Below are 22396 nucleotides of genomic sequence, written 5' to 3'. Positions count from 1 at the left end.
CCACGCTTTTGTGTTAATGTTGTATTTCAAGGAGCACATGTGGCTTTGAGAACTGACATTCAATCTGAGGATGGTAGTAGGTAGAAAGAATGGACGTTGAAGTTAGAATTTTCTCATAACTCTGTAAAAGATGCTGCCACATGTGTATATGTATCTCTTCATTAAAAAAAACAACATGAGTACATATAAAGACTTTATTTATTATGAAATGCGTTAAAGTGTCTTGGTTTGTGAAAACCATTGTGCAAATGAAGGACTGAATGCTTTCATCTCTGCTTTGAAATGTGAGTTTTGGTATATGTTGGGTAGGATGGTTCTCATGGGATAATTGTGTTTCCTGCTATTGTACCGCTTGAAGCAGATGAAGTCTTCACAAAGGAACATGGTATGGATAGTTCAGCAGCCTGACTCGAAATTTAATGTGTGTATTATTCTCTGTTGTAGCTGCTGCAGTGTGGATGATGAATCATCTGCCTCCCAAACAGATGGGCAAGGTCAAAAGGAATCCATGGCATAGACTCATTGAAATTGTTAATGGCAGAATTCAGCTGATAAATGACCAAGCATCACAAACTTCAAATAATTTAAAGTCACCACAAACTTCTATTGGCACTGGTGTGTAACATCAATGCATCACAAATCACTGGAGTTTTATCACTTGAGCAATGAGTTTGCCTACAGCGATGGACTGGAGGTAGCTATTATGTGTGTGCCTAAGACTTTTGCACAATACTGCATATATGTAGAAGCCCTTGGGATTCTCCGTCACCTTGTCAGCAAGAGCATTCTCATGCCTTCTTTTAGCCTTTCTGATTGGCTTCTGAAGTGTTCTCTTGCATTTCTTATACTCAAGTACCTCGTTTGTTCCTTCCTGCTACGCACCTCCTTGTTTTCCTTAACCAGAGCCTTATTGTTTCTCAAAAACCAAGGTTCCCTAAACTTGTTATTTTTGCCTTTTTATTCTGACAGGAACATACAAACTACACTCAAAATTTCACTTTTGAAGGCCTCCCACTTACCAAGTACACCTTTGCCAGAAAACCTGTACCAATCCACACTTTCCAGATCCTTTCTGATACCACCAAAATTGACCTCTCTCCAATTTAGAATCTCAAATCTATGACCAGACCTATTCTTCTCCAAAATTACCTTGAAACTAACAGTATTATGATCACTAGATCCAAAGTGTTTCCGCTGCACAAACTTCTATCATCTGCCCTGTCTCCTTTTTAAAATTAGGATATCTAATATCGCACTGTCTCTAGTTGGGAATTCTACATATTGATTAAAGAACTTTCCAGAACACACTGAACAAACTCCATCCCATCTAGTCCTTTTGCAGTATTGGAGTCCCAGTCAATATTTGGAAACTTAAAGCTGCTGCGCAGGTTGATTCTGTGGTTAAGAAAGCATATGGTGCATTGGCCTTCATCAATCGTGCGATTGAGTTTAGGAGCCAGGAGGTAATGTTACGGCTATCTAGGACCCTGGTTAGACCCCACTTGGAGTACTGTGCTCATTTCTGGTCGCCTCACTATAGGAAGGATGTGGAAACCATAGAAAGGGTGCAGAGGAGATTTATAAGGATGTTGCCTGGATTGGGGAGCATGCCTTATGAGAATAGGTTGAGTGAACTCAGCTTTTTCTCCTTGGAGTGACGAAGGATGAGAGGTGACCTGATAGATGTGTGTAAGATGAGAGGCATTGATCGTGTGGATAGTCAGAGGCTTTTTCCCAGGGCTGAAATGGCTAGCACGAGAGGGCACAGTTTTAAGGTGCTTGGAAGTAGGTACAGAGGAGATATGCTCAGCACAGCTTTGTGGGCCAAATGGCCTGTATTGTGCTATAGGTTTTCTATGTTTCTATGTTTCTAAAATCACCTACTATCACAACCTTGTGTTTCTTGCAACAGTCTGTGATTTCTCTAGAAATTTTCTCCTCTTAAGTTCCACTGACTGATGGTGGTCTGTAATAGAATCCCATTAACCTGTTCATTCCTTTTGTTATTCCACAGTTCCACCTATATAGCCGCAGTAGACAAACTCTCCAGCTTGTCCTGTCTGAGCACTGCTGTAACATTTTGTCTGACTTGTAATCCCACCCCTCCCACTTTCATCCCTCCTGCTTTATTATGTCTAAAACGACAGAACCCCAGAACATTGAGCTGCCAGTCCTGCCCCTCTTGCAACCAAGTCTCACTAGTGACTACATTGTCACAATTCCACCTGCTGATCCATGCTGTACGGCCTCTCCTATAAAATACTCCTTGTATTGAAGCATACACAACTCAGAACATCAGTCCCAGCATGCTCAACCTGACTTACACAACTCAGAACATCAGTCCCAGCGTGCTCAACCTGACTTTATGTGTGGGCTTAACCACATCTTTCCTCACAACGGCTTCATTTTAGGCTCTGTTGCTGTGTTTTCCACCCCCATGCAACTCTAGTTTAACCCCTCCCCACCCCCCGCAGCATGAGCAAACTTTTTCACAATTGATCCCCCTCCTGTTCAGGTGCAAACCAACCCATCTGTACAGGTTCCACCTTCCATGGAGGAGAGCCCAGTGATCCAAACATCTGAAGACCTCCCTCCTGCACCACTCCTTTAGCCACAGGTTCAACTGTACTATCTTCTTACTTCTGGCCTGACTAGCATGTGGTATGTGTAGCAATCCTGAGATCACAACCTGGGATGTCCTTTACTTCCTGAACTCACTTTGTAGGATCACATGACCTTTCCTACCCATGTCACTAGTACTGGCGTGGACCACGACCTCAGGCTGCTCAAGTCAAGTCAAGTCACTTTTTATTGTCATTTCAACCATAACTGCTGGTACAGTACACAGTAAAAATGAGACAACGTTTTCCAGGACTATGGTGCTACATGAAACAATACAAAAACTACACTGAACCACGTAAGAAAAAACACAAAAACTACACTAGACTACAAACCTATCCAGGTCTGCATAAGGTGCACAAAACAGTGTATTACAATAAATAATAAACAAGGCAGTAGGCACAGTAGAGGGCAGTAGGTTGGTGTCAAGCTAGGCTCTGGGTATTGAGGAGTCTGATGGATTGTGGGAGGAAACTATTACATAGTCTGGTCGTGAGAGCCCGAATGCTTCGGTGTCTTTTGCCAGATGGCAGGAGGGAGAAGAGTTTGTATGAGGGGTGCGTGGGGTCCTTCATAATGCTGTTTGCTTTACGGATGCAGCGTGTGGTATAAACGTCTGTGATGGTGGGAAGAGAGACCCTGATGATCTTCTCAGCTGACCTCACTATCCGCTGCAGCGTCTTGCGACTCGGTACAATTTCTGAACCAGGCAGTGGTGCAGCTGCTCAGGATGCTCTCAATACAACCTCTGTAGAATGTGGTGAGGATGGGGGGTAGAAGATGGACTTTTCTCAGCCTTCGCAGAAAGTAGAGACGCTGCTGGGCTTTCTTTGCTATGGAGCTGGTGTTGAGGGACCAGGTGAAATTCTCCACCAGGTGAACACCCTCCCACTTAAAAATGCTATGGACATGATCCCAGATGTCCCCAATTCTGGAACCTGAGAGTGAACACACTATCTGGGAATCTTGGTCTTGTCCACTGAACCTCTTGTCTGAATCCCCTATCACTACAGCTTCTCCCTGCCTTCCCTTCTAAACCAGAGGCCTAACCATTGTGGCTTTCTTCTGCTAGGTCATCCCAGCATCAACAGCATCCAAAGCGGTATACTGCGGGGAGCTGTAGAAAGTTCTTAGGATTTGGTGATCCACACCAAACTTCTTCAAACGTATGAGGCGAAGTAGGCACTGTTGTGCCTTTTTCACGACTCAGCCAGTATGTACAGACCACATGAGATCTTCGGTGATGTTTATACCGAGGAACTTAAAGCTGTTCACCCTCTCAACCCCAGATCCATTGATGTTAATAGGGGCGAGCCTGTTTCCATTCCTCCTGTAGTCCATAACCTTTGTTTTTGTGACATTGAGGGAGAGGTTGTTTTCTTGACACTGCTGTGTCAGGGTGATGACTTCTTCTATGTAGGCTGCCTCGTTATTATTTGAGATTAGGCCAATCATTGTAGTGTCGTCAGCAAATTTAATTAGGAGATTGGAGCTGTGGGTGGTGACACAGTCATGAGTATACAAAGAGTAAAGGAGGGGGTTTAGTACACAGCCCTGAGGAGCACCTGTGTTGAGGGGAAGAGGTGAGGGAGCCCACTCTTACCACCTGCTGGCGATCCGACAGGAAGTCCAGGATCCAGCTACACAAGACGGTGAAGGCCAAGGTCTCTGAGCTTCTTGTCAAGCCTCGATGAAATTATGGTTTTGAATGCTGAACAGCATTCTCAGATAAGCATCACTCTTCCACAGATGTGTAAGGATGGTGTATAGAGCTGTGGCTGTTGTGTCATCTGTCAATCGGTTGTGTCGGTAGGTGAATTGTAGGGTGTCCATTGTGGGTGGTAGCAAGTTGCAGATGTAATCCTTGACCAGCCTCTCAAAGCATTTGCTTATTATTGAGGTGAGTGTGACAGGACGTCAGTTGTTCGGACATGTTACCATGGTCCTTTTAGGTACAAGAACAATGGTGGATATTTTGAAGCAGGAGGACACTCTACACTGGGAGAGGGAGAGATTAAAAATGCCTGTAAACACACTTGCCAGTTGTGTCGCATACTTCCTGAGTACCCGCCCTGGGATGCCATCCAGTCCCACAGCCTTGCGACCGTCCATTCGTTGGAAGTTCCAGAGGGCTGTTACTTAACTATTATTTTATCACCATCTGCAATTGCTTGTAAGAGTTTTTTTAAGGAAAAAAATCTCCTTTTGGAGAATGATTGTAAAACACTTATGACCATAAGACATAGCAGAATTAGGCCATTCATCCATTAGTCCATAAGATATAGGAGCAGAAGTAGGCCATTCGGGTCATTGAGTCTGCTCCATCATTCAATCATGGGTTGATCCAATTCTTCCAGTCATCCCCACTCCCCTGCCTTCTCCCCATGGAAATCTCCATCATGGCTGTTCTTGGATTCCACTCAACCCCATACACCTGCCCTCTCACCATATCCTTTGATGCCCTGACCGATCAGAAAACTATAAACTTCCACCTTAAATATACACATGGACTCAGCCTCCACCACAGTCTGTGGCAGAGCATTCCACAGATTCATTGTTCTCTAGCTAAAAAAATTCCTCCTTATCTCTGTTCTAAAAGGTCGTCCCTCTATTTTGAGGTTGTGCCCTCTAGTTCTGGATATCCCCACCATGGGAAACATCCTCTCCATATCCACCCTATCTAGTTCTTTCAACTTTTGATAGGTTTCAATTCTTCTGAATTCCAGACCCAGAGCTGCCAAAAGTTCCTCATATGTTAACCCCTTCATTCCCAGTAGCATCCTCATGAGCCTCGTATGGACTCTTTCCATTGACAACACATCCTTTCTGAGATATGGGGCCCAAGACTGTTGATGTGGGCAAAAGAATGAAGCCAACTCTGTCAAGCATTAATGAAAATGTGCAGAGTTTAGTGATGATCAAACAGATGGCAATCTGCAAGTCAGGCAAATGTTTATTCAAATTACTGGGTAGTGAAATTTTCCTGGGAGTTTTATTCCTTCCTTTTGGTGATTGGCAGTATTCACTAGATTCTACACCTCATGAGGTTGGGGTTTATGCTAGATGAGTCCTGAAGGATGCAGTGGCCAGATTAAATATGAGACAGCTAAGTGTGTGAAACAATGAAGGATAAGCCTACTGGACAACATCCTCACCAATCTACCTGTGAAAGATGCAACCTGTATATGATACCACTGATACATGTGCATAAATCTATTTCTTAATAGGTCAGGTCATGCTCACTTCTTGCTGCTGCCATCAGGAAGAAGGTACAAGAGCCTCAGGGCTCGGCACCACCACGTTCAAGGTTTACTACACCTCAACCATCAGGCTCTTGAATGAAAGGGGATAACTACATTCACTTGCCCCATCATTGAAATATTCCACAGTGAATGATCTCCCTTTTAAGGGCTCTATCTCATATTCTCGTAATTTATTGTTATTTATTTATATTTGCATTTGCACAGTTTATTTTCTTCTGCACTCTGGTTGATCTTTCATTGTTCCTTTTATACTTACTATTCTATAGATTTACTATGTATGCCCACAAGAAAAAGAACCTCAGGGTTGTATATGATGACGTGTATGTACTTTGATAATAAAATTTGAAAACTGTGACATAGATGCTGCCTTGGAAAATAGTTCTTAGTGGATCTGGTTATTTGCTTTTTCGACTGTTAAGGCCTCATATCTTTTGCATGGCTGTGAAGTGATGGGCCATTATGAAAGTCACAGAATATGGGAAGCTTATGGAGGGGAAGGGTGGTATATGCATCAGGATGTAAAGTGACTGAAAATATGAAGTAGGCAGATTCGATTTCAGTCTAAGAAACAGAAGGAATGGTTTCATGCAAATAGCGAAACTAGAGGCATCTTTAACAGCACTTCGTATGTAGTGTCTCCAAGTATTTACTATACTTCTATATGGAAGAACTGATTTATGACAAGTGTAGGAAGTTGTCTGTTGATTTCTGGTCCTGGTTGATGTGCTGCATTTTGATATGAACACATACAAAATGCTGGAGGAACTAGGCATGTCAGGCAGGAAAGGAATAAACAGTGAATGTTTTGATCCGAGACCCTTCATCAAGATTGATGCATGTGTTACTCTGGATTTCCAGCAACTGCAGAATCTCTTGTGTTTGTGATTGTAATCTGAACACTAGTTTGTTGTTAAATCAACCATGTTTCTCTATCTCAGGAATTTGGTCAGTAACTCTAAATGTGCTATTTCCTTTGTGTTTCTGTTATTATTAATCGTTTTTACATCCACCCACAGGTTAAGTTCAAGCCCAAACTCTGGCCATCCTAATAATCTATCTTCTTCATTTAGTTTGTAAAGCTCCCAGCATGTTTTCTCTACAACTACAGTATTTCTTGGTATGCTAAGGCCAGGTTGTCTGCACCCCGGAGCTTCAGTATCCTTCCCCATTTGCAGAGACAAAACTGAACATGCAATTTTGAAGGGCAGACTTCTGTCGTTTACGTGCATTTTGTTTTGCATTCAGTGCAGATTGTAATAAAACCCGTGTTTGTTTCCCCAGATTTGTTTTCCGCTGCTTTTTAATCCCATTATTTTTAATGGCAACCTAAGCAAACCATTGGGGCCTTTTAGCTCCTTGTATTTTGTATTGCCTTGCATATAATAAAAGAGAGGTTGTGAAATGGTTCATTCACCCATCTTGTCTTAACCTTCAAATCCTCTAGGATTTCATTGACTCTATTCTTTGTTCTACTGTAAATACCTGCAAGAAAATGAATCCCAAGGTAGAATATGGTGATGCATATGAACTTTGAAAATAAATTTACTTTGAACTGTATTTGTGTTGATGAACCTATGATTTTTAAGCCCCAAATTCATCATGAAAATGGAGAGCTGGAAGAGGCTCTGAGAATCTCTGCCAATAAGTAAGCCAGGTCAAACCCACCACATTAATGCTGATATGCCGTACTTGAGATTGTATTATCTTTTTAAAGCAAATGTACCATGTGGTAGGACTCCTGAGTGAAAGTTGAGTTTGGCATGTGCACAAATACTTGCATGCATTGTGTTGTGCCTGAGATGGTGCTTCTGCTACCTAACAAACCAAGTCTTTGTGTGAAATCAAAGTTTGATCTACTCATAGACTTTCAAAGTAACAAACTATGGAAATTTTGAAAGGCAGGAATCTAATACCACACTCATCTATAACCAACTGGCTAGATTACCAGTGAAAAAGATGCACAGGGTACATGCCCATTTGAATATTAATAACAAATTCATTTTAAATCAGATCCCAAAAGGCAGTAAAATTTTAATATTCATTAAAAAACACGAATTGTTAGGATGTTAACTTATTTGAGTGCTAATTGCCAGAAACTGTGATGCCTTAAAATGAAGCAAATAGTTCCAGACATTCTAAGTGAATTGAGAGATCTTTATTCTCTGTTATGGACATGGGCCTTCCCCGCTTACCTGATTTCACCAATCATTGGCCAGTTTGTACTCAATCCCTTCCCTCCACCTTCTTATTTTGGCTTCTTCACTCTTCCTTTCCAGTCATGAAGAAGGCAATCAGCTCAAAACATTGACTGTTTAGTCCTGTCCATAAATGCTGCTTGACCTACTGAGTTCCTCCAGCACTTTGTGTTTGTCTTACTGGTCTCATTCCATTTATTTTCAAAGTTTCTCTCAAAAAAGGCAGGGTGCAATAAAACCCATTGGTTACACTTTCCAATCTTACCTGATGGGAAGAATTGGAGTGTGGAGATTGATGTTTGTCAATAATGAACAATACATTAAAAAAGGCTTTACAGCCAATTAAGTACTTTAAAGTTTTGCAACTGTTCCGGTGCAGAAAGTGCCACATTCAGTTCTCTCAATCAACAGTGTGAAGCAAGGCCAGAATAAACCCAACACTGGATTGTCATTGTGTTTCAGAATTTTAAAAAATCATTAGCCAAGATATCAGGTATACTTCCCATAACTCTATTTTGATAAGAGGGGACCCAAAATTGCAGATGGGTCCTCCACTTATGACCTCAGCCAAAAAAACCAACACTCTCTCAGTGCTGCACCAAGACGTCCTTCTAGATATTTTGTGCTAAGCTTGCCGCCACGGACTTGAAGCCACAGTATTCTGACTCAAAGGCAAAGAGTGCAATTGTCCAGCAGAAGTATCACAAACAAGAGAAAATCTGCAGACGTTGGAAATCCAAAGCAACTCACACTAAATGCTGGAGGAACTAAGCAGGTCTGGCTCATCTATGGAAAACAGTAAACAGTTGACATTTCAGGCTGAGACCCTTCATCAGGTGGCTAGCCTAAATACAATCCTGCATTGGGAAGTTTGACTATGTCAAGTTTCAGTAGTGATTTTTTATCATCCAGAACAGGACATTAGAAATCAGAAAATGAAAAAAGCTCCAAAGGAGAGTATTGCAGTATGTATTTAGGGAAATACAAATGAAGATTTTAATGGGATTGCATTATCCAATAAGAGAAACTATAGGAAACCAAAATACCATGATGATACAGTAGGCTACTGTCCAAACGCAAGTTGTTGTAACAAAGAGCACGTCAGATTCATGCTGTCAAAAGAGCAGCTTTAGCGATCATAGATAAACAAATGGAAACTAATCCCTACAGTATATATTGATCAGTACTGCAAGTTCAGACAGGAATTAGGAGCTCTGCCAATGTATATGAAAGATGTTAGAGAAACAATACTTGTCAGTACTGCAAGATATTCATACAGGTCCTGGAATTAAATAATACAAACTGTACAGAGATAAATCCAAGGCGAAAAAATATTGGCATGGTTCTGCAAACATTTCCAGGAAAGTCACAAAAGCAAATTATCTGAAGATCAAGTACTTGTGTGAACAAATTATCTGAAGAACCTGAAATTTTGTTGGCATGAATCAGTAGCTCGCAAGTATGGATCCAGTTACCCTACACTTGGACCTGTGTACTCCAGAAGTGCAAGGTCCACCTTGCTGGTCAGAAGTATCCAGACTCTTGCCACAATGTCTGAACAATGACAGGTCTTCCTTCCACTGCAGACCCAATTCCAGGCACCAGTTCTGCCAACCATCAGGAATTTGAGAAACACTTGAAAATGTAAAAGCTTTATTAAACAAAATCTTTTGAATGTGAAAATTAGCTAAAATTCAGACAAGGTGACCCCGAGCCAAGCTATGGGCAGCTGGCTTGTGCCAGCATAAAGAACATAAGAACATAGGAAATAGGAGCAGGAGTAGGCCATCCGGCCCATCGCGCCTGCCCCGCCATTCAATAAGATCTTGGCTGATCTGTCCGTAAACTCAGCTTCATCTACCTGCCTTTTCCCCATAACCTTTAATTCCCCTACTGTGTAAAGATCTATCTAACTGTATTTTTCCAACAAGATCAGTCCCAATCTTCGGAGTGCATTCTCATTGTTTCTCGGCAGCCCCAGAGTTCCTGTTGAAATCAGCGGATTATGGATAGGATTGCATGTTTAACCTGGCAGAGAATCTGAAAGAGTTCTCCCTACTGCACTCTGACATTTGGCAGTGCAATGTCTCAAAATGTGCTTTTTGGGTATTAGCAAGGAAGTTCAGAATTTGTATATACTGTATGATTACACTAAAGGTTATCCCCTGGATATAATGTCATCAGCTTGTACATGCAGATCAGCAAATTCTGTGCCAATATTTTCCCCCTTCTTCTCTCATTTTGGCCTAGTAAGAATGTAATATCTGACAAATAACTGCTTTTGAAAGCCTTATTTTGTGTTTAATGAAACACCAAACCTGCTCCTATGGAGAGTAAGAAACAGGATTTCAGGTCAAGGATCTTGGTAGAAACTCTGAAGTACAGAGAACAGTTACAGTGCAGAAAGTGTCTGCAGAAGATGGAGGAGGAGAAGATGGCGGCGTGACGGCAACGCGCACGGCGACTTCGGTGGTGATGTCTGTTATCGTTCAAGTAGGGGACCGTGCACAATCCTGATTCAGTGGAGACATACGTGAGAGTACGGAGGAACATCTGGAAAACTTCTGAAATGCTCGCTTCGCTGCCGCTGCTACTGTGTGGTAACTGGAATCTCCGGAGCAGAAGGCCCCAAAATCCTCGGCTTTGCGTGTTTCAGCGGCCGGGGGCGAGGTCGAAGGTGCTCGGCAGAGGATGGCGTTCGGGAGGCTGTATCAGAGAGGCTGGTTGGAAGCTCGAAGTTTTCGGGCGGATGGATTCAGTGTCGGCCGTGGTCGGCTGTTTCCAAGGCATCGGCAAGTTGGCGGTGCCTGGAGGTTTATGGCAGGGAGTTTCTCCCTTTTGCCGCCTGCTGTTGGGGACTCGGGAGTCGATCGACTTGGGGCCTTTTGAGACATTTTTTACCGTGCCCATGGTTTGTTCTTCATGAAATATGGTATTGCTTTGCACTGCTGTAACTATATGTTTTAATTAAGTGGTTCTGTCAGTGTTAGTCAAGCAGCATCTATAGGAAGAGGCGCAGTCGACGTTTCAGGCCGAGACCCTTCGTCAGGACTAACTGTCCTGACGAAGGGTCTCGGCCTGAAATGTCGACTGCGCCTCTTCCTATAGATGTTGCTTGGCCTGCTGCGTTCACCAGCAACTTTGATGTATGTTGCTTGAATTTCCAGCATCTGCAGAATTCCTGTTGTTTGCTGTCCGTGTTAGTCTTTGGTTTGTCCTGTTTTCTGTGATATCACTCTATAGAAACATTGTATCATTTCTTAATGCATGTATGCATTTCTAAATGACAATAAAAGAGGACTGAGTGTTCTCATAATCTAAAACTTGGCCCTTTTTTGTTTTTGCACTGGCTCTGTGCTATTTTAAAAGAGGATGTTAGTTCTACCCTTTATCTGGCACCTTAGAGACTCTTGCTTGCCATATGAGAGGAATCCTTCGGGTCGATAGTCTTTCTTTGGTTTGAAAATGTCACACACTAGAAGGCAGAGTTTTAAGGTGAGGTGGGTGAAACATTTAAAGGAGGTTTGCATGGCAAGTCTATTTTTACATGGGGCGTGTGCCACCAGTGGGAGAACTAGAAGCAGAATCAATAGCAACATTTTTGAGAGACATTTAGACAGGCACATGAACAGACAAGGGAATTCAAGGATACAGACCACACGCAGGAGTTTATCTTTGTCTTTCTTGTACTGTTGCTAAGAATATTCTCACCACTCTGAATTCCACCCCTTCTCAAGTCCCGAAAGGCAAATTTTCCTCTGCATGGTGTAAATTGGGTTTCATATGCTACTGAAAGATGCAACAGCAAACCCGAAACACATTGCCAGTGATGTGTTCTGAAGCAACTCTCTAATGAACCTTGTGGTATTCTACAACTTCTAAGCTAATGTGCTTTGCCAAGGTCATTTAGAAAAAAATGTAAAAGAAATCAAGATCAGAATTGTCATACGTATTGAATGTGATCTTTGTCAAAATGTAATTTTTGTGGGATCCTGCTGTATAATCTGGTTGCCATCTATTTTCTCAATTATATTCCAGGCCTGTTACAAGGATCACACTTGCTTTCCTTGTAATAATTGTGCCATGGTGTCAAATAACCAGAAAACCAGTACCTGATATTTATCCCTACAGGTCCATCAGCTGATGGAGTTTCTTTTGAATAATGCTGTGGAGGAAAATTGCTTTTCAATCCATCCCGTTTGAAGGTTTGGGCAGAGAATGAGTGAAATGAATGATGGAAGAGGTGGCAAGTTGTCACGAAGCCAACACTTTCTTTTTGTTTTCCTGTGGCCTATGTTTTGTGCAAAAGTCTGGGATGGAAAAGTTTTTGGTTTCCTTCTGTAGCAGCAGGAAGTATTTGCTGAGCATATTGATGCAAATTTTGCAGCATTAAAATGATGTGTTGTTTACATCTATTGTTTGTTGAGACTCTATTGTATGCTCTACACTGAAGGATAAAGCTTATTTAAACAGGTCTATCATGCAGGCTCTGTGGAAATGTGCTAGTGCAGCTGCAACAATTAACAATGGGTATTTTTAACCATAGTGTGTGGTTATTTCTCCCAGCTGCTACAATATTATAGATGTTAATGAGTCCACATGCTTGAAGATAATGGGAATGAGATTTGTAATAAAATACAGAACTTTGCATAGCCAAACAAAATGTCCTTCTAGGGCACAAAATTTTCCCAGGTATATAAAGTATTTGTAACACAGTGATTGTTGTTTTAAAAGAATGGGAATAGCTTTTGTAAAATCTTCATTTATTAAATTATTAGATTTGTAATATGAGTTGCTTCTTCCTAGATCTCTAAATTGTGTTCTCAAATCGTTTTTTTTTGCTGAAGATGAAGGGAAGTTTAAAGTAAGGGCTAATGGTTTTAATGATTCTTTTTAGTTTGTTCCATCTTGTTGGATTTGACTGTATAATTGTTATCTTCTTCGCAGTTTAACAATTGATGTCTGCTTGTATTTTCTATAATTATTTATATACATGTAACTGTTCAGTATGTTCCCTAGTGGTCACAGTATGCATATGCAGTTGTTCCCCTCTTGGTTGCCGTTCTGTCTCTTTATGGAAGCTTCTTGGCATTGCATTATTTCAATAGGGACTATTTGATTGGTTAACCCTTATCTATAAATTTGAATGAAATGTCTCTTATCTATGGTATAAGAAGTGCTGAGCATGTTGGCCTGTCATCTATGCTTTCTTTTCTTCTTTGATCATAGACTCCTGCTAGTGTCTATTTCCAATTCTTTGTTTAATAAAATGATCATGAAGCAACAAGTTTTATACCTTTTTCTTGACTTCTGAAAGAACATTGGATTAAAAAAAAACAAGTGAATCTGACAATCTGGAGAATAAACTGTTGTGGATTGTCATGCTGCACACTTTGTAACAAAGTCAGAGAGGAAACTACACTCAATCCACAAACAGGTGACAAGTTTTAAATGTGGGGAATTATTTTTGGCCGTTGCTCCTGGACAAAATGATTTCAGTAATCAACAGGATCTTTGTTTCTATCGAACTTACTTTTTACCAGAGCATTAACAGACTTTGAAGCACTCACTGATGAGCAGTAATTGTATACATGTCCATATACAGTGGATTCTGGTTAATTCATCCATTGGTTAATAGGGGTAGCTATTTATTTGGGACAACTCTTAAAGAACAAAAACTAATTGAAAAATATCTGGGATTCCTTTCATTTATATGGGACATTATGCTGCTTACAGGAGACTTTTCCCAAACAATTTCTAACTAGTGTCAGTTGCGTGCACTTGTGACTAGAAACTACACTGTGCTTACAGTGAACAATTTTTAAATAGTGTCAGGTGTGTGTGTGTTTTTTGTTTTAAAAAGCAATGATTTTTCTCACTGATGGCTGATGAGGTATGAGCAGTAAGGCAATTCAGAGCTGTTTTGCTCATTGTGGTTTTTAAGCATTCAGACTTTGAAATACCAGAAATAGCCGGGAGTGAAAATGAAACAATTTCACTACTTCAACAAGTTAGGAACTACAAAGAATTTGACGATATTGATAATCATCTTGAATGTTACCATTGGTCACCACTGGACACTCAGATATCACCTATGACTCCAAGTAGCTGTTTGCATGTGACTGTGGCCAGACTGCAGTACACCGCTTTGACAGGCTGGTTAAACCAGGTGAGGGTAGCCTAGGATGCGGTCAATTCCGGTGGACTGGGCAAATGAGATCTACTCTGAGATTCAATGGCCAGGAAGGTGATTCTACAACACTATGTGTAGAGTGAAAGGGCATGACGAAGCACAGAAGATGTCGTAGTCATCCAATGCAACTGGGGCGACCCCATCTGTGACATCTACTCAAACCACTGGCCCTGGATTTCCAAGGTTGAGAGAGTGGAACTGCCCCAGTGCAATGGCTTTTCCACTTTAAAACTCTTCTGTATAGGTTTCCTGTCATCGTCAGATATGATGGACAACCACCAGCAGTATCGGTAGTATTCTAATTTGATCTGTATTTAAATACATTTTTAATTCAGTTGATCGGTGGTTTGCCTTTTTTATATCTTTTTAAAAATGGTGATGATGATGACGACGTCAACTCAGACCTGAGAGGCCAGCAACACACATAGAAGCTGCTGGTGAATGCCGCAGGCCAGGCAGTATCTCTAGGAAGAGGTACAGTCGACGTTTCGGGCCGAGACCCTTCGTCAGGACTGTGAGGCCAGCGTCGGGCACTTTCATGCCTTACAAGGTGCAGTTCGAAAGGTTGTGTGGGGCACCACTCCTCGCACAGAATATATTCATGAAACTTCGGATAATTGGGGCCACTGCTTAATTGGACCAAAATGTACTAGTGCCGATGTGTCCCAATTAACTGGAATCCACTGTAAGCTAATTTTATGAAGCAATAAATATTTTGCATCTGAAGTTACGTACCATACATTTTGAGCAAGCCAGGTAAATGCTGAATTTCAGATGGCTGACATCCATCCTACTTTAAGGTTTCAGTTACTAGGAGCTTAGCAGAGTCTGGTTTTCATATGGCCGTGATACACTCGGCCCTTGACTTTTCTGAATGGATGTTTAATGTGGAAGCACCATTGATATTTCTAAAAAAGGCAGCTAATCCAACTAGCAAACCAGAAAAGAAAACATTTCTTCCAGTGGAATCTAAAGACTTTTAAATCCAAAACAATGTGATTTACCACTTTGGACGACCCCAGGAGAGTATTTTAATATGCAGCACACAACTCAGAATAATTCTTCTAAAATGAGCAGAGTTGTCTTTTTAAAAGAAATGTAGGTTCTGGTTTATGCCTTTTGAGAACGAACACCTCTGTTTGTATTAAAGTTCAGTTCGGCAGATGTCAGTGGGAATAGATGAAGGAAATGAATGGTGAGGCAACAGTGGTGTTCTTTGTGCCAGTGCCTTTTTCCCTGAGCTCCAGTTATGTGAAAGCAAATGAAAGTAACAAGGATAAAAAGTCAATGAAACATAAGCGTGCATTTTGCTGAGTGATGCCAGAAACGCTACGTAGAGGTTCCTTGTCTGCTTGGGACTCTTGCACATTCTGTAATTATTATACCTTCAAGCAAAATGCCCCCCGATGCGCCACAAGGCACGGGGAGGAGCAACAAAAATCAACAAGTTAATACTTATCTGGAGCTGTTGTTGATGAATGAGTGTACTGTCAATTACACCCAGTTATACTGTCCCACATGATTTAAGATGGATTTTACAGAAGTTTCATTATGTACTCATTTGGTAAATTGGTTCATGTTTACCGAGGCAAAGTGAAAAACCGTGTCTTGTTTGCCATCCCTACGGATCATTTAATCATGTCAGTACATTGAGGTCATAGAAGGGAAGAGCAATATCAGAATCCAGAATATTGTGTTACAGCTACAGAGAGTGCAGTGCAGGTGACGCTAAGACGCAAGGTAAACTGTGAGGTCCTGCGTCCATCTTATTGTACAAGAGTTCCATTCAGACGTCTTCTAACTGCAGTATAGAAGCTGTCCTTGAGTCTGGTGGTACATGTTTTCAGGCATTTGTACTTTCTGGCTGATGGGAGAACAGAGAAAATTTCCGGGCTGGGTAGGGCTTTTATGTGGACTGCTTTATCAAAGCAGCAAGAAGTGTGGACACAAACAAGAAGTGTGGACAGAGCCCATGAAGGGAAGATTGATTCCTGTAATCTACTAAGTCCACAACCCTCTGCAGTTTTTTTAATTGTCTTGGGTAGAGCAGTTGATATACCAAGCAGTCATGAATCCAGATAGGAAGCTTTCAATGGTGTATGTATATGAAAGGTGCATATCAGTAGGGACATACTAAATTTCTTCAGCCTCCCGGGGAAGTAGAGCTGTCAGTGTGCTTTCATGTCCATGATCTCTATTATTATTATTATTATTATTATTATTTCTTGTATCTAAGGGAGTAAAAATCTATATGTTGCATCCCTGTCATAATGTGCAAGCAATAAAGAGGGGAAAACGTGATAGGATATTGCCCAAACATGAAGATTGTATACATAATTGTTTTGTATACATGTATATACAGTCAGATGCACAATCAGATCGATGTACAGTCAGATATGCAATCAGATCAATCTGTATTAATAAATCTGACGGCCTGGTGAAAGAAGCTGTCCTGGAGCCTGTTGGCCCTGGTTTTAATGCTGTGGTGCTATTTGCCAGTGGGTAGCAGCTGAAACAGTTTGTGGCTGGTGTGGCTGGACTCCCTAACGATTCTCCGGGCCCTTTTTACGCACCTGCTGCTATAAACGTCCTGAACAGAGGAAAGTTCACATCCACCGATGTGCTGGGCCGTCCGCATCACTCTCGGCAGTGCCCTGCGATTGAAGGTAGTCCAGTCCCCGTATCAGGCAGTTGACACAGCAGACAGGATGCTCTTGATGGTGCCCCTGTATATGGTTGGACCAAGACAGGTGAAGTTTAACCCTAGGAGTAGGAAGCTCTGAATCCTCTTGACCTTGACACCATCAAAGCAAACAGGAGCATGTGCACAGCCCCCCTCCACTTGGCCAGCTTTTCTGTTTTGCTGTTACTGAGAACAAGGTTGTTGTCATGACACCATGTCACCAGGGTCTCGATCTCCTTCATGTACTCCGACTCATCATCATTTGAGATTTGTCCTCCTACGGTGGTGTCATCTGTAAACTTGTAGATGATTAGAGCTGAATCTGGCCTGGGGTAGGGAGTATATGGTAGGTGGAGTAAGGGGCTAAGGAAACAGCCTTTCGGGACCCCAGTGCTGAGGAGGAGATTTTGCTTTTGTCCTTGCTGATTGTTGTTGGTTGTCAGGAAATCAAGGATCCAGTTGCAAAGGGAGGTCTAGGAGTTTAGAGATGGGTTTACTTGGAATTATCGGACAGAAGGCTGAGCTGTGGTCAATAAATAGTAATCTGGCATTTGTGTTTTTACTGACCTGAGATGAGTGCAGGGCCAGGGAGATGTATCCGCTAAAGACTTGTTTCTGCAGTAGATAAATTACAATAGGGTGAGTTTGGCCGGGAGGCTGGTATGGGCTATGACCAGCCTCTCAAAGCACTTCATGATGAATATCAGTGTCATTGGTTAAATAGTCATTAAGGAACATTAGCTTTTTTTATTATTCCATTGTTTTTTTTCCTCAGAGAAGTGTGTTTTTATTAGCACAGGACTCTCTAGTTTTGGTCACAAAGCTTTGTTTGCCTCACGATTTTTAATGGATTCTGTTTTTGTTTTGAGTCAGTTGACCTTGCTGAATATTTCTGAACACGTGATGTCCAACACATTGGCTGGCTTAGTATGGCAATTAGGCATTTTATTTTTATATCAGTGTGTTATTAGGATCTAGCTATTGATTGTGCCAAGCATATGAATAGATGTAGTATCTTAAGTCCTAAATGATGCTGTTACAATCTTTGGTTGGCATCCAAGAATCTGATTTCTTAACATTTCTAAGAGATGACTTTGAAGGAGTTGGGAACTTCAGGAAGAAAGAACTTAATCTAACATAGGAACAGGCCCTTCAGCCCAGAGTATCTATACTTACCACAATGCCAATATAACCTGTGCATCTACCTTCACGTGGTCTACATTCCTGAATTCCCTGTCTATTCATGATCAAAATACCTTTCAAATTGGGGAAAACACGAGGAAATCTGCAGATGCTGGAATTTCAAGCAACACACATAAAGGTTGCTGGTGAATGCAGCAGGCCAGGCAGCATCTATTGGGAGAGGTACAGTCGACGTTTCGGGCCTGACGAAGGGCCTCGGCCCGAAACGTCGACAGTACCTCTTCCAATAGATGCTGCCTGGCCTGCATCTTTCAAATTGAGGCTCAGGTTTATAATTTCAGTTCTGGAAGTATTAACAGCAGCTATAGGCAAAAAAAAACAAGCAGGTCATACCAGAGAAATTATGGAATCTGAGAGATTCAATATCTCCATTTGTTGAAAGGGTGCAGAAAGTTTGCAAAAAAATGTCCACATCTGCCTTTTCCAAATGTAAAGTGATTCCTCCTCAAATGTTTGAAGTTCTTAAACAAATCCTTTAAAACACTTCTTAAAACTTGGTATTTTCAAACTGAGCAATGTACTTCAGGCCAACCTATTGACACGAACATTTTGATGATGGCTGTCATGAAGGAAGATTTCAGAGCCTGTGCTGACTCACCATGGCTGGAGGAAGAAAGATTGGTGACCAGCGGTATGCAGTGATTGATGAGTCTGACAAGTATAGAAGTGGAGAAATAAATCATAAAGGCTGGTTTGGGACATGGAAGTACCTGGATGAATGCGTGTCTAACTATGATTATTTTAGCTGTGTGAAAGTGAAATGGCATTGGGAGGCATCTCTTTCAGTTACTTGTATAACAAAATGAGCAGATAAACTATTTGTCGCTTAGTCATGTCATGTTGGGTTTATTGTCATGTGCAGAAGGACAGTTGGGTATAGGTACAATTAAAAACTTGCAGCAGCATCACAGAATGTAAATTAAATTATACAAGGCAGTGAAGAGAGAAGCAGCAGTGTTTATTATCTACAAGATGCACTGCAACAACACACCAAGTTCCAAAGGCAGCACCTTCCAGACCAACGACCAGTACCATCTAGAAGGGTGAGAATAGCAGATACCTGGGAACACCACCACTTGGAAATCTCCCTCCAAGTTGCTCACTATCCTGACTTGGAAACATATCACCATTCCTTCATTGCCGCTGGGTCAAGATCATGGAATTCCCTCCCTAACAGCACTGTGGGTGTACCTACACCTCAGGGACTGCAGTAGTTCAAGAAGCAGCTCATCACCACTTTCTTGAGGGCAACTAGGGATGGGCAATAAATGTTGGCGTAGCTGGCGAAGCCCACATCCTGTAAATGAATAAATGGGAGAAAAAAGCACAGACATTAGTGCAGAAACAAAAGACTGAGACAAGCCCATTGTAGTGTATGAGGTGGTCCAAGGTGTTCTGTTCCTGAGGTAGGGGTAGGGTTATACACATCTCTCGCAAAAACTTGGTGGTTGTAGAAAAGTAGCTGTTCTTGAAACCTGGTGGTGTGGACGAGGCTTCCGTTCCTCCCCCCGCCCCCCCCCCCGACAGTAGCAGTGAGGAGAGGCATAGCCTAGATGGTGGGGTCACTTGATGATAGATGTCACTGTATTAAGGCAGCACCTCCTGGAGATGCTGTCAGTAGTGGGAGAGGGCTGTGCCTATGATGAACGTCCTTTGTCCTCTACTCTCTGCAGCATCGCATGTTCCTGTCTGCTGGATTGACTTTACCAGCCCAGTCCGGATACTTTCAATAGTACATCTGCAGACATTTGTCAGAGCAGTCAGTGACAAATCTCCTTAAGCTTCTGAGAAAGTAAAGGCACTGGTGCATTGCCTTTATGATTGAACTTGTATGCCGGGCCCAGTTCAGGTTATCTGAGATGTAAGCACCGAGTAGTTCAAAGCTGCTTTCACTCTCCCCTTCTGATCCACCAGTGGCATGTGGTCTCCCGACTTCCCTTTTGTAAGTCAACAATTAGGTGTGTAGCCTTGTTGACACTGAGCATGAAGTTGTAACTATGGCACCACTCAACCAGGTGTTCTGTCTCCCTCTAGTATGCTGGGTCTTCACCACCCATGATTTGGCCAACATCAATAAGTTTGTACGTGCCTACCATTCGAGCTGTGTTCAGCCTCGTTGTTTAGGGTGTAAAGAGAGTAGAGCAGAGGGTTGTGGACATTGCCTTGAAATGCACTGGCAGTGATGATTAGTGTGGAGATATTATTGATCCGTACTGATTGAGATCTGCTGTGAGTAAGACAAGAATCCAGTTGCAAATAAAGGTACCGAGGCCCAGGTTCGGGAGCTTGGTGATGTTCGGAAGGAGTAATATCGAACTCCAAGCTGTAGTCTGTAGCTGTAGGAGTTGATTCACACCATAACCAACCTCTCAAAACATTGTATGATGCTTGATGTAAGTGCTACTGAACAGCATTCATTAAGGCAAGTTACCGTACACATCTTATACATTGATATGATAGATGTCTTTTTGAAACGGCTGGGAATCTCAGACTTGCCTTCAAGAGGTTGAAGATCTTCTTGAATATATCTGTGAGTTAGTCCACCCAGGTCTTCAGCACCCTGCTAGGTACATCGTCTGGGTCGGACCCTAAGTGTAGATTTACCCTCCTGAAAGATGCTCTGACATCAGCCTCGGCCTCTGAAAATGAGATCACTGAGTCGTCAGGAGCTGGGGGAAGATTGTGTCATTGTTCTTCCTTTCAAAGTGTGAGTAAGAAGCAATGAGCTCATTCACAAATGATGTGTGGTTGCTACTTGTATTACCCGTTTGTAAAAAGTGATAGACTCAAGGTATTGAGCCCGTGACTCTAGTTTAGTCTGGAATTGTCTCTTCACACTTGTGAAGCCCTTCTGGAGGGGTGGAGGGAGTCATAGCTTGACTTGTATGACTCTGGATCACCTTTCCAACACAGCATAGATCTAGCTTTCAGAAGGTTATGTGCCTACTGGTACATTCAAAGCTTCTTGTTGGGGAAAACTTGGGATGTTTTCATAAGTATACACTGATGCTTAAATGTCATCGTGAGGGAGTTCTGTTTCCAGAGGGATGAGACGTTGAGTGGAGACCAAGTCTGTTTGCTCGGATGACACAGTTGTTCAAAAATCCTATCCCACTGTGTTGTAACATTCCCCCTTCGACCAACACCAAAACCAAGTGGTCAAGAGACCCAACTAACTGCTTGTCTGATCTCCTGTTAGAAAATTGGTTTCTGTTTTTTTCCTCATACATAAAGAGAATGTAGTGCAGTTAAAAATTAAGTAGTTCAGCCAAAATGGTTTGGAAAGGCAGTGTGGTGTGAAATAACTAAAGCATAATAAATTCCAATGTAAGTTTGTAAATGACATTAGTAAAGTACACCCATGCAGTTTAAAACACATTTATTGTATTAATCCCAAGATGATTTAAAAAAAGACTTAATGAAACTAATGTGGATACAGGGAGAGAAAGAGAGAGAGGGGAGAGGATGAGCACAATCTAGAACTAAGAAGTCGGTGCAAGGAGGATTGTACAGATGATCATGGGATGGGAGTGAAAGGGTGAATGCTCCCCCTCCCTCCATTTCAATACCTTATAGGGAAGAGTGCAAATATTTAGCAATTCTTTAGTGTTTCTTGCATTGCATAATATATCGTGATAGCATATCAGAAGGCAATGGAGCTAACAGGAGAAATACAGAGGGAACGCACTGAACTCCAGTTGTGGCACAACAGTTGGCCAATGGGACAACTACAGTAACTGTCCATGTACACCACCCAATCACGCCAATTGTCTTTTGGGATGGTGACATTCCTTTTGCAATGCAACATGGTGGTGCTGTTTATGTTAAGCGCCTGAAAAGTGCCCCTGTGAATACCGTGGACAATTTAAGAATTATTTCAGCACAGTAGTTAGTCTACACGATTTAATGGTGTATTTGAGAAGCCCAGAATGTTTTGCTAATTAGTTACATATATTGTGTTTGGATAAATGGCCTTTGATTTTATTCTACCACTCGCTGGAATTGGCTTTGAGATCACTAAGCACCAGTTAATGATTAGTCTGATTGACAGAGTTAGTTAAAGGTCTGTGGAGAGAAGTCAGTGTTGCCACTTAATATCTCACACACTGATACCTGAACTTAAAAATAATCTATTTCTATATTCTAGCAGGAAAATCTTCATTTGTTTAGATTTCACAACATATTGAACACAATGGTGTAGTGTTGTGCCTCATAATCACGAGAACATGGAACAGGGGTT

General features: G+C 41.9%; 1 protein-coding gene across 3 annotated transcripts in view; it reads left to right on the top strand.

Annotated features, from left to right (window-relative positions):
• Positions 1–22396, top strand: part of LOC134336931 (membrane-associated phosphatidylinositol transfer protein 3-like) — a 661054-nt gene that overhangs the window by 29965 nt on the left and 608693 nt on the right. The window contains exon 2 of one of the 3 annotated variants that reach the window (XM_063031601.1): positions 12925–12941. The exons of the other annotated variants lie outside the window; for them this stretch is intronic. The gene's annotated coding sequence lies outside the window, so the exon portion shown is untranslated. The remainder of the gene's footprint in view (positions 1–12924; positions 12942–22396) is intronic. 3 annotated transcript variants of the gene reach the window in all.

The sequence above is a fragment of the Mobula hypostoma genome, chromosome 23 (genome assembly GCF_963921235.1).
Source record: "Mobula hypostoma chromosome 23, sMobHyp1.1, whole genome shotgun sequence".
In the NCBI taxonomy this organism is placed as follows: Eukaryota; Metazoa; Chordata; class Chondrichthyes; order Myliobatiformes; family Myliobatidae; genus Mobula; species Mobula hypostoma.
The sequence above is the reverse complement of the archived record's forward strand: the minus strand, read 5'-3'. Positions and strand labels throughout refer to the sequence as shown.